Raw genomic sequence first — 11630 nt, 5'->3', positions numbered from 1 at the left:
AGGTGGATGGACCTAGAGTCTGTCATACAGAGTGAAGTAAGTCAGAAAGAGAAAAACAAATACCGTATGCTAACACATATATATGGAATTTAAGAAAAAAAATGTTATGAAGAACCTAGGGGTAAGACAGGAATAAAGACACAGACCTACTAGAGAATGGACTTGAGGATATGGGGAGGGGGAAGGGTAAGCTGTGACAAAGCGAGAGAGTGGCATGGACATATATACACTACCAAACGTAAGGTAGATAGCTAGTGGGAAGCAGCCGCATAGCACAGGGAGATCAGCTCGGTGCTTTGTGACCGCCTGGAGGGGTGGGATAGGGAGGGTGGGAGGGAGGGAGACGCAAGAGGGAAGAGATATGGGAACATATGTATATGTATAACTGATTCATTTTGTTATAAAGCAGAAACTAACACACCATTGTAAAGCAATTATACTTCAATAAAGATGTAAAAAAAAACAAAAAACAACTCAAGTCAGATCCTCCCACTCCCTTGCTTATAATCCTTCAGTGGCTCTCCAATCTCTCTGTAAAATGGTTTCCAAACTCAGCTAATTATGAGAACCCTCTGGGAAGAACTTTACAAAACTCAACTCTCTGATGGTGGGTCCTAGGATCTGTGGGCCTTAAAAGTTGCCCAGGTGACCTTGATGATCAGTCAGCTTTGGGAACCACAGGTTTCCAGGCTAAAATCCCAATGCCTCTGCATGGTATGGAAGGCTGTCCATGATGTACCTCCCCCTGCCTTCCTCTCTGGTAACCTTTCGTGCCCCTTCCCTCTCTTGAATATTATGCTCCAGCACTGCTGAAAGTTGACAGTTCTCACACAGGCTATTATTCCACCTCTGCTTTGAGCATACTACCCCTTCTTCCCACAATGCACTTCTCTACCCTGCCCCCTGATGAATTCCTATTTGTCCTTTTAGCTCTGTCTCGGACATCAAGGAGCTCATGTAGAATGGCTCGATTTGCATAAAGTTCAAAACAGGCAAAACAAATCTATGCTTTAGGGTCAGGAGAGAGGCTACTCCTTGGAGGCCAGGGAGGGAGGCGGCTAGCAATGGGGAGTGGACAAGAGTGAGCCTTCTGGGATGCTGGTCGTGTTTCTTTTTTTTTTTGCTGCATGTGGGCCTTTCACTCTTGTGGCCTCTCCCGTTGCGGAGCACAGGCTCCGGACGCGCAGGCTCAGCGGCCATGGCTCACGGGCCCAGCCGCTCTGCGGCATGTGGGATCTTCCCAGACCGGGGCACGAACCCGTGTCCCCTGCATCGACAGGCGGACTCTCAACCACTGCGCCACCAGGGAAGCCCTGGTCGTGTTTCTTGATCTGGGTGCTAGTTCCACAGGTTTATTCCAATTGTGAAAACTCATCAAATTGTATAGTAACGACGTGTACAGTTTTTTTTGTATGCTGAAGCTCACATGGGAGCTCAGCTCCAGGAAGACTTTGTGGATACCCTCCCTTAGAGTTAATTCTGCGCCTTTCCTGTTGCCACTCTGCCTGGTTCAATCTGCTTTTTTTGGTGTTTAACCCTCTGAATTATCATTCCTTTATTGACATATCTGTCTCCCCACCTAGACTGTGAGCTACTTGTGGATGAGATTAGAGAATCCCCAGCACCTTCCCAGTGCAGTTATATGGAGAAACATCTATGGCCAGAATGAATGAAGAGAAAGTGAGCATCAGTGCAGTGGCGGTTACTCCTTCTACCTTTTTTCCTGTTGAGAATACAAAGTGCTCTGCTATTAATCTGCTTTGAAGTACCCAAGGCAAGAAATTTAAATGACTCTCACCATGCCTCTGGTTGCTGAGAAAGACTGCCTGTGCCCTGCAGCCGGGGCTCCAGACTCTGCAGCTCCCGCATGCACTCTGTACTCCCAGTGCCTGCTGGCCGGTAGCAGCTCTTCCAATCTCATCCCATGTAAACACCACTGCCCAGAAGGGTTCCCAGGGGATCACCGAGTTGGCATTTGCTCACTGTCTTCCATTACTGCATATCTGGAGAAAATGCTCCAGGCAAGTCATAAAATAACAACAACATCATTTTAATTAAAAAAAAATTTTAAATTAATTTATTTATATTTGGCTGTGTTGGGTCTTCGTTGCTGCATGCGGGCTTTTGCTAGTTGCGGCAAGCAGGCACTACTGTTCATTGCGGTGCGCAGGCTTCTCATTGCAGTGGCTTCCCTTGTTGCGGAGCATGGGCTCTAGGCGCAAAGGCTTCAGTAGTTGCAGAACGTGGGCTCAGTCTTTGCGGCACATGGGCCCTAGAGTGCGCGGGCTTCAGTAGTTGTGGTATGCGGGCTCAGTAGTTGTGGCACATAGGCTTAGTTGCTCCGTGGCATGTGGGATCTTCCCGGACCAGGGGCTCGAACCCATGTCCCTTACATTGGCAGGCAGATTCTTAACCACTGCACCGCCAGGGAAGTCCCCCAAAACAACATTTTTAAAAGTCTTTTAGGACTGGGGGAGGTTCTGTGGCCACTTCTGAGCTACCAACAGACTCACTCCTTGGCAGGGGTGTAAAGCTGGCAGACCTTTCCTAGGATGCTCCCTACACTTCCTGCATCTTCTCTACCTCCACTTCTCCCCTGCATCTTTCAGGAGACCCGCTACCTGCAGGTACCTAAGTTCTAAGGCTGTGGACGTCTCTTCCTATCAGCAATTCTAGCTTTGGGGATAATGGCCACTTATAGCTCAGTATATGTATATGAGTAAGAAGCAGTTCTGCTGTAGTGAAAGAGTTCTGGACTTAGAACCATAAAATCCAGGTCTTAATTCTATCTCTGTCACCTACTGCCTTTGGTGACACATACAACTCTACTTCTCTTGCTCTCTTTATATAAACTGAGACATAAGCAGGGCATACCCCACAGATTGCTGTGAGCATTCACAATGACATAAGGTAACGCAAATGATTTACACGCTGTAAAGTTCCACATAAACGTGAGAAGTAGTCATAGCAGTGTGAATAGGAGTCCACATTTTCAAGGAGCAGCTGCATTTTAAACCTTGTATCTTAAAGGAATTTCAAACACCGCTGACCAAGCTGGCGGGGGTAAGCGCAGGTGGAGTTCAGGGGACTTTCTAGCAAGAGTGCTCCAGGACCAAAGGACGGTAGTATGTGAAAGGTCACTCACCTCCTTCAGGGGACTATACTTCCACATCTGGAGCATCCTGCCTCACTGGCTTTCAACATATTCAAACCTGAGGTCAGAGGACCCCTTTCCTATGCAGGAAGGCCTATTCCCCAAAGATTAATTGAAGCTCCAGTCTTATTTAGTGGATGCCACTGAGGGCCTGTCCCTGCCTGCTGTCCCTTTGGGAGAACTGGTGCAGTTCCCTGCAAACATCTATTCCACAGGAGCTCAGGCAAAGCCAGATGGGCAGGAAAACACATACCTCCAAAGGCCATTCGTAGCTAAGGGCCTTCAGCTCATCAAAGAGAAAAACAGAAACAACCCAGCACCTAATTTTTAAAACAGTCTCAACAAAGGATACTCTGAGCTTCCCTCTGAATTAACCATTACAGAGTGTGAATAGGGTGTGTCCGAGGAACCGCATGTGAACGCATAGTGCAACAGAGTAAGAATATCTGATGGTGTGAGGACTAAGATCCATTCCTGTGAAGTTAGCCTATTTGTCCCTTAAGCATCCAGAGAAGCAGAAGATGCTCATCCTTGGATACTCACGGCCATTGACACGGCACCCAGTAAAACAGTGGTTATGACGAGAGGCTTAGGATGGAGTCCTGGTTCAGCCATTTAATCACCACGTGACTCTGGGAAAGTTAACGAGTCAAGTACCATGAACTCATGAACCATTTCTTCATCTGCAAAATAGGAATTAAAATGCCTCCTAGGGAGCTTCCCTGGTGGCGCAGTGGTTGGGAGTCCGCCTGCCGATGCGGGGGGCACAGGTTCGTGCCCCAGTCCAGGAAGATCCCACATGCCGCGGAGCGGCTGGGCCCGTGAGCCATGGCCGCTGAGCCTGTGCGTCCAGAGCCTGTGCTCTGCAACGGGAGAGGCCACAACAATGAGAGGCCCGCGTACCGCAAAAAAAAAAAAAAAAAAAAAAAAAAAAAGCCTCCTAATGGTGCTTTGTGAATTAAAGGAAGATGACACATGCAAAGTGTTTATCAGTGGCTGGCAGATAAAAGCTCAACAAATGACAGGTTTTTTTTTATTGAAGTATAGTTGACTTACAATATTGTGTTAGTTTCAAGTGTATGGCAAAGTGATTCAGTTATATTTACATCTTTTCATATTATTTTCCATTATAGGTTATTACAAGATGTTGAATAAAATTCCCTACGCTATACAGTAAATCCCTGCTGCTTATCTATTTTACGTATAGTAGTGTGTATCTGTTAATTCCATAATACTAATTTATCCCCTCCCCTTTTCCCCTTTGGTAACCATAAGTTTGTTTTCTATGTCTGTACATCGGTTTCTGTTTTGTAAATAAATTCATTTGTATAATTTTTTTAGATTCCACATGTAGGTGATATCATATAACATTTGCCTTTCTCTGACTTAATTCACTTTCTATGATATTCTCTAGGTCCATCCATGTTGCTGTAAATGGCAATATTTCATTCTTTCTGTGGCTGAACAGTATTCCATTGTATGTATATATATAAATATAAATATATATATATATATATATACCACATCTTCTTTATCCATTCATCTGTTGTTGGACACTTAGCTTGCTTCCATGTCTTGTAAATAGTGCTGCTATGAACACTGGGGGTGCATGTATCTTTTCAAATTAGAGTTCTCATCTTTTCTGGATATATGTCCAGGAGTGGGATTGCTGGATCATATTACAGCTCTATTTTTAGTTTTTTAAGGACCTTCCGTACTGTTTTCCATAGTAGTTGCACCAAATTACATTCCCACCAACAGTGTAGGAGGGTTCCCTTTTCTCCACACCCTCTTCAGCATTTATTGTTTGTAGACTTTTTAATGACAGCCATTCTGACTGGTGTGAGGTGATACCTCATTGTGGTTTTGATTTGCATTTCTTTAATAATTAGCGATGTTGAGCATCTTCTCATGTGCCTGTTGGCCATCTGTATTTCTTTGGAGAAATGTTTACTTAGGTCTTCTGCCCATTTTTTGATTAGGTTGTTTTTTTGATATTGAGTTGTATGAGCTGTTTGTTTATTTTGGAAATTAAGCCCTTGTCAGTCGCATAGTTTGCAAATATCTTCTCCCATTCTGCAGGTTGTCTTTTCATTTTGTTGATGATTTCCTCTGCTGTGAAAAAGCTTTTAAGTTTGATTTGGTCCCATTTGTTTATTTTTGCTTTTGTTTCTTTTGCCTTGGGAGACTGGTCTAAGAAAATATTGCTACAATTTATGTCTGAGAATGTTTTGCCTATGTTCTCTCCTAAGAGTTCTATGGTAATGCCAGTTATTTTAAAATTCTGCTTCAGAACTAATTTTCTAGCAAATGGTCCTTTACATGAAGACTCAGACATTGGTAAAACACAAGCATAGTTGCATTCTGTTTTCATCCTCCCAAGATCCATTAGGAAAGAGAGAGAGGATATCCAGACAAAAGGTGAATTAAGGCATATGGTCTCCTATCATCCATTCAGGGTGTGGTACAAGCTGAGGTGAAAAGTGTGTATGGGGGTTCATTCCAATAGCCTAAGAGTCACACCCCAGGAAACTATCTTTCCAAGTGGGGGAAGAACAAAACTTCCAAAGATTGATCCAACCTAAGCAGCCCATACCAGGTAGAGAAGTGTCAGAGGTTTCAGCCTGTCCCAAGAAGCAGTCACACTGGCCATCTCTCATGCGGCCAGCTGGTTATCATCTGGATTCTTTTTTTTTTTTTTTTGCGGTACGCAGGCCTCTCACTGTTGTGGCCTCTCCCGCTGCGGAGCACAGGCTCCGGACGCGCAGGCTCAGCGGCCATGGCCCACGGGACCAGGTGCTCTGCGGCATGCGGGATCCTCCCGGACCGGGGCACGAACCCGTGTCCCCTGCATCGGCAGGCGGACTCTCAACCACTGCGCCACCAGGGAAGCCCTATCATCTGGATTCTTAATGAGAATGACCATGCATTCAAGGACTGGGCTGCCCATGCACAAATAACTCCCCAAACTTTCAAAAACATTTAGCTAAAAGAAATTAGGCTCTTAACATTTCAACCACAGCATAGTCACTTAACCCCACCTACCAAAGTATTGGGGATATAATCACTTTGCATCAGCCAGTTTCATAGTTATGCCTAGAAGTTTCTCCTACTTTAAGGAACAGTCAAGTATTGATAACAAAGGACAGCCTCTTTATAAAGTGGACGCTGCTAAGGAGCTTCGGCCAAAACCCTATTATAGTACATAGTCCATAAATATTTACTAAGCAACCGACTGGTTCATTGATTCCTTAATTCATTTATTCAGCAAATGTATACACGTGAGCCTCACTCCCGCAAGGCTCAAAGGCCAGAGATGAGTAAGACACAACTCCTGATATGAAGAAACTTAAAACCCAGTGGAAGATTATAAAAAGCTGACTATAATACCAGGAAGAATGAAATAGGTACTTTAGATGAGCTTCAAGTGAAGTGCTATGGAAACCCAGAGGGAGAGTGGTTGCCCAGCACAGAGCAGACAATCAATAACATGTGGGTACGTGAAGTCTGATACATACGATGAACGATGACAAAAGGTGAACTGCTGGGCTCCTGACACAGTCTGCAAGGCAGTGTCCTTTGGCCCATTCCACATTTGCACTCATCTGCCCGCTGCAGACCCTCACCTGAGGCTCTGCAGTGGGCCCAAGACATCAGGTGTCTGGTCCCTCCCAGCATTCTCATCTCTGCATTTCTCCACTGAATTCAGGCCAACCATTGATTCTCCGGTGTTGCCAACATGTCACACCACTTTACAAAGCCAGCATCTTACAGGCTCCGCTAATACCGCCCTAAGTGGATCTTAGGGGTCTCAGCCTGCCGGAAAACCAGTTCACTTCTGAGCCCTGCCGTGGCGAATATTTTCCCCCGTTTATTAGACAGCGATCTTGTCGATTTGAGAGATTCTTTTGCTCTGCCTATGAAATAGAACAGAGAGAGAAAGAGACCAGAGGGCAAAAGATAAAGGAGATATATACTGGCATCAGGGATTTTGTCAAGAGACACAGTGCCCAGGAGTAGACAGTTTTCCTGTTATACAAATGGAATAGTTTGATGACTTAATACAAGAAAATCCCAACAGGATTCTGAGTTTTCATAATCATAAAGTCTGGGACTTGTCAGTTTTGAGGTTCCCAAAGTGTTAGTCTGATGGCAAAGTGGAACCAAAGAGGAGCCTTTCGAAGACATGATCTCATCAGCTAGGGGCCGCTCTGGGTCGGGGAGTACTGGAGTGGCCCAGGAGATGGAGGGGCAGAGCAGCTAGGAGGCACTGTCAGTGACAGAGGGAGGGCTGGGGTTTGCAGTAGAGGACCTGGATTGGGGTCCTGGCTCTCTAGAATACCAGACATGAAGCTTTAGACAAATCACTTCACCTTCGTGAATCTCAGTTTTCTTGTCTTCAAAATGGGAGTATTAATATCTACTCTGACAAGATGGGCCAGAGACTCAAACACCATGAAATTCTTTTTCAGACAATAGAAATCTGCCCAAGGAGGATTTAGACAGTGAATTTGCAGGCTGAAGACCACAGATCTAGAATAAGGTCAGCACACATTAAGAAATCTGCTTTTCTTTTTTCTTTTTTTTGAGAGTTGAATATTCCTTATTTCTTAGAACCTCGAGCTCCCTCAAATGAGCATGAATTCTAATTATGCTGCTAATTACTAATACTGCTATTGAACCCTTGCTCTGGCCAGATTAGCTCTGTGTTACCCTCTCTATAGGTATTATCTCATGGAATCCTCAAACCATTCCTATCAGATAGGAATTTTACAGATAAAGAAGGAAAGAGTCAGAGAGGGGAGTTATCCATCCAAACTGGTCACAAAGCTAGGGGCAGAGACAGGATTTGGATCCAGAGCTAAATTTTCCGCAGGGCGAGCACTGGTTCTGAAGACAAGGGCAGGAGGATGGCTAATTCTGAACCAGTGTGACTTTCCTAGGCCATAAGGGGCGGAACGCTAAAGCATCTCTCTTCCTAGCAGCCTTGCCAGAAGGGAGCGGAGAAGAACCAAAGCTCTGTGGATGCCGTGGCTCAGTGCTAGCCGGGCGGCAGGCTGAAGAAGGGTAATTATGATTCCAGCAGCCATATTTACGGAGCAGTTACTACTACTTACCCCCATCTCATTTAACCTGTCTGTCCTGCTGTAAAACGTCCCCACTTTACAACTGGGTAAACAAGATGGATGGAAACTCCACTCTCCAAGTCTGACACTAGAAAGCCTCATGACCCCTCTTGTTTCTGCTGCTTTCTCTTGAGACTCGAGTCCAGGGATTATGTAAACGTTGCCTGTGTCACCCCCAGCGCCAAGGCTAATAACCTTGCAAGAGAGCTGGTTTCTGCAAACTCACCTCTGGCAGCCTGCAGCGTACTTTGGACCTGTGTTGGTCTTTTCAATTGCTTGAGACAAGCTGAATTTGGATCCCTCCCCCTGGTGTGGTTATGGCGGTGGGGGGGCACAGCAGTGGAAAAGGAGGAGAGATGGTTTTCTGCCACCGGGGAGTGGGGAGGAATGACTTGAGGCTGTGTAGACCTGGAGGCCCCATAACCTGCCTTCAGGCCAGAGAAGCATCTTTTCTGTCAGGACAGACTCACTCAGCAGCAGAGTCGTAAGATTCCACGTGGGGCTTTGTTGGGAGGCAAAGACTGCCCAAGGGTACGCCTCACCCCTCACCGAAGGTGCCCATCTCAGCCGAGGCCACTGCGCTCACTGTCTTGGCTGCTTGCTTGGGCCCAGCCCTCAGTGTGGGCAACCCGGGCAGGAGATACCAAAGGGGGAGGGAGGAGGGACGAAGAGGACAGGAGGGAGAGGAGAAGAGGGGAGAGGGCTTCAGAAGGGGTGAGAAGAAAAGGCTGCAGGCAGCACAGACAGACACCAGATGAAGACAGACGTTCAGTCTGCCTGCCGTGCGTCTCTGAGGCCCAGGCTGGGCTTGAGAATGCGTGGGCCCAGTTTGGGGATGGAAACTAGAGGCAATTCCAGAGGGGTGAGTCTTTAATGAAATGAAATAGGCAGGCGTGGACCAAACACCAGGTCCAGACAGAGCAGGAGAAGAGGCTGCAGCCAAGCTCAGAAGCTGGGACTGTCCAGACTCGGAGCGCTCTCTGGAGAAGTGGGGAGGGCCGGGAGAGGGTGGCTAGCTAGCAAGGCCAAGCCAGAGACCTTCCCCGAGGAACTCTTCCTACGGGGCTGAGCAGGGACGCGCCGTAAGTGGGGAGCCAGCACCTTCTTTCACTGTCCCCGCCCTGCTCCGGCCTCTTCCTCCTCAGGGTGGGCCTGCCTGAGGCCAGCCCCAAAGCAGTCTCCATCCTTCCTCCCCACCCTTCAGTCCCTCTCATCCACTGTGCACGAAGGCCCCGAAGAGGTTTCTTCTCTGGTCCCAGGCCCACTGTGGACTGTCAGACCTCCAGAGCTGGCCTGTGAGCTGCCCTAAACCTGCCCCAAAGGGACATCTAGAACCATGCTTCTGTGGCCACTCCACTAGGAAGGATGTCGTACTTTAGATCTACCCATGCTCAATCAAACAAATAAAATAAGTTCTCAAGTGATGGGAAAACAAACAGAAGCAGAGTCTCAGTTTACTGCTCACAGACATGGCCTGGTTTTGAGCAAAATGGCGACGGTGGTCTTCAGCCTCTTTCCCTCCCACTCAACCTCAATACACAGACACACCCTTGGTGACCCCCATATTTGACCTTCAAGCTGGCAAGTGCCCCAAACCCACATGCTGCTCTAGCTGTCTAAGGTGCCTCACCCTGCGCAGTGCCCCATGTTCCAAATTTCCTAAACCCCTACCCGCTCCCTCCAAAATTAACCCATACTTCCCTTCCCCCACTCCCGTTGAGAGAGGAGGGAAGGGGGGCGGGGCACAACCATTAAAAGCATGACGGGGCTTCCCTGGTGGCGCAGTGCTTGAGAGTCCGCCTGCCGATGCAGGGGACACGGGTTCGTGTCCCGGTCCGGGAAGATCCCACATGCCGCGGAGCGGCTGGGCCCGTGAGCCATGGCCGCTGAGCCTGTGCGTCCGGAGCCTGTTGCTTCGCAACGGGAGAGGCCACAACAGTGAGAGGCCCGCGTACCGCAAAAAAAAAAACCAAAAAAAAAACAACAAAAAAAAAGCATGACGTAGCCCCTGAGGATACGATATAAACTGGTTAGAACTGATTAGGTTCAAGATGGCGGAAGATTTGACTTCCAGTAGCCTCATTATATGCTCACTGTAATACGTTAGCATACGCTACATGACACACCCACAGGTGCCAGGATGGTTCTGACCATAAAAGGCCAAAAAAGTGCGCAGTGGCTCAATTCCTGGAAATCCCCACCCCTCCCCCCAAATAGTTGCAATAATCCTCCCACTTGTCAGCCTACGAAATTACCCAGCCCATAAAAACTAACCACCCCATATTTGGGGCCACTCTCGCCTTCTGAGATGGACCGCATTCTGTCTGTGGAATGTGTGTCTCTCTCAATAAACGACTTTCACTTTACTATGGCTCACTCTTGAATTCTTTCCTCCGCAACGCCAAGGACCCTCACTTGGCGGCCTGTCCCAGGGACTCACACAAGACCTGGGCCACAACCGTTCTCTTTCACCTCATTTTCCTGCAACACCATTATCCATATTTCAACAGCCAAACTGTGAGTCCTTCAGAAGGGAAAAAATATTAACTAACTGATCAACTACATTCCAGTCACGGTAATAAGCACTTTACAAACGGCATATCATCCACTTTATAACAACCCTCCGGGGTAGTTGTTGGTACCACCATTTTGTAAATAAGAACCTGAAGCTCAGAGGTTAAATAACATGCCCAAGGTTACACGGCAAAAAGTACAAGTGCCAACATCTCAAAGCCTTTTTTCACTTGGCGGCTCTCATTTTTAGTATTCTAAAGCTAGAGGGGGACAGACTTTATCCACTGTTGTATGCCCCAGAGCTGACTTAGTGCCAGCAAGTTACAGGTGCCAAATAAATGTTATTGAATAAATAAATAGGTGAATGAATGAGAGAATGAGAGAAATTGAAATGAACTTTGACGGCCATAAACTAATGGGTTAGTCTTCTCAGATAACATCCTTATGCATTTGGATTCTGAAGACAGCTCTGAAGCAATGGCCCCATTTTAGTGTGTGCCTTTCTTACCATTTCTAGAAAAACTGAAGCTCGTTCAGAGGAAAATGTCAGGATTGAAAGGAGATCCCAATGACTTATCACGAGTAAGAGTCATTGAGACTACCAGAGAGGAGAATACTTGGTGTTTAAATATTTGAAGGCTGGGTAGAGGGTACATGGAAGAGGAAGTGGGTTGTTGTTCCGTGTTTCTCCAGGCCATTAGAATGAGGATCAAAAGTGGTACTATGATGTGGCTGATTGACCATCAGCATATTCTATTCTGTGCATACATTCAACAAGCACTTTTGGGTGTCACCTGCAACTGAGGCACAATAGAAGCTGTCTAAAGAAGGAATTG

Source organism: Leucopleurus acutus (assembly GCF_964270905.1).
Source record: "Leucopleurus acutus genome assembly, chromosome: 2".
Classification (NCBI taxonomy): domain Eukaryota; kingdom Metazoa; phylum Chordata; class Mammalia; order Artiodactyla; family Delphinidae; genus Leucopleurus; species Leucopleurus acutus.
Note: the sequence above shows the minus strand (reverse complement) of the source record.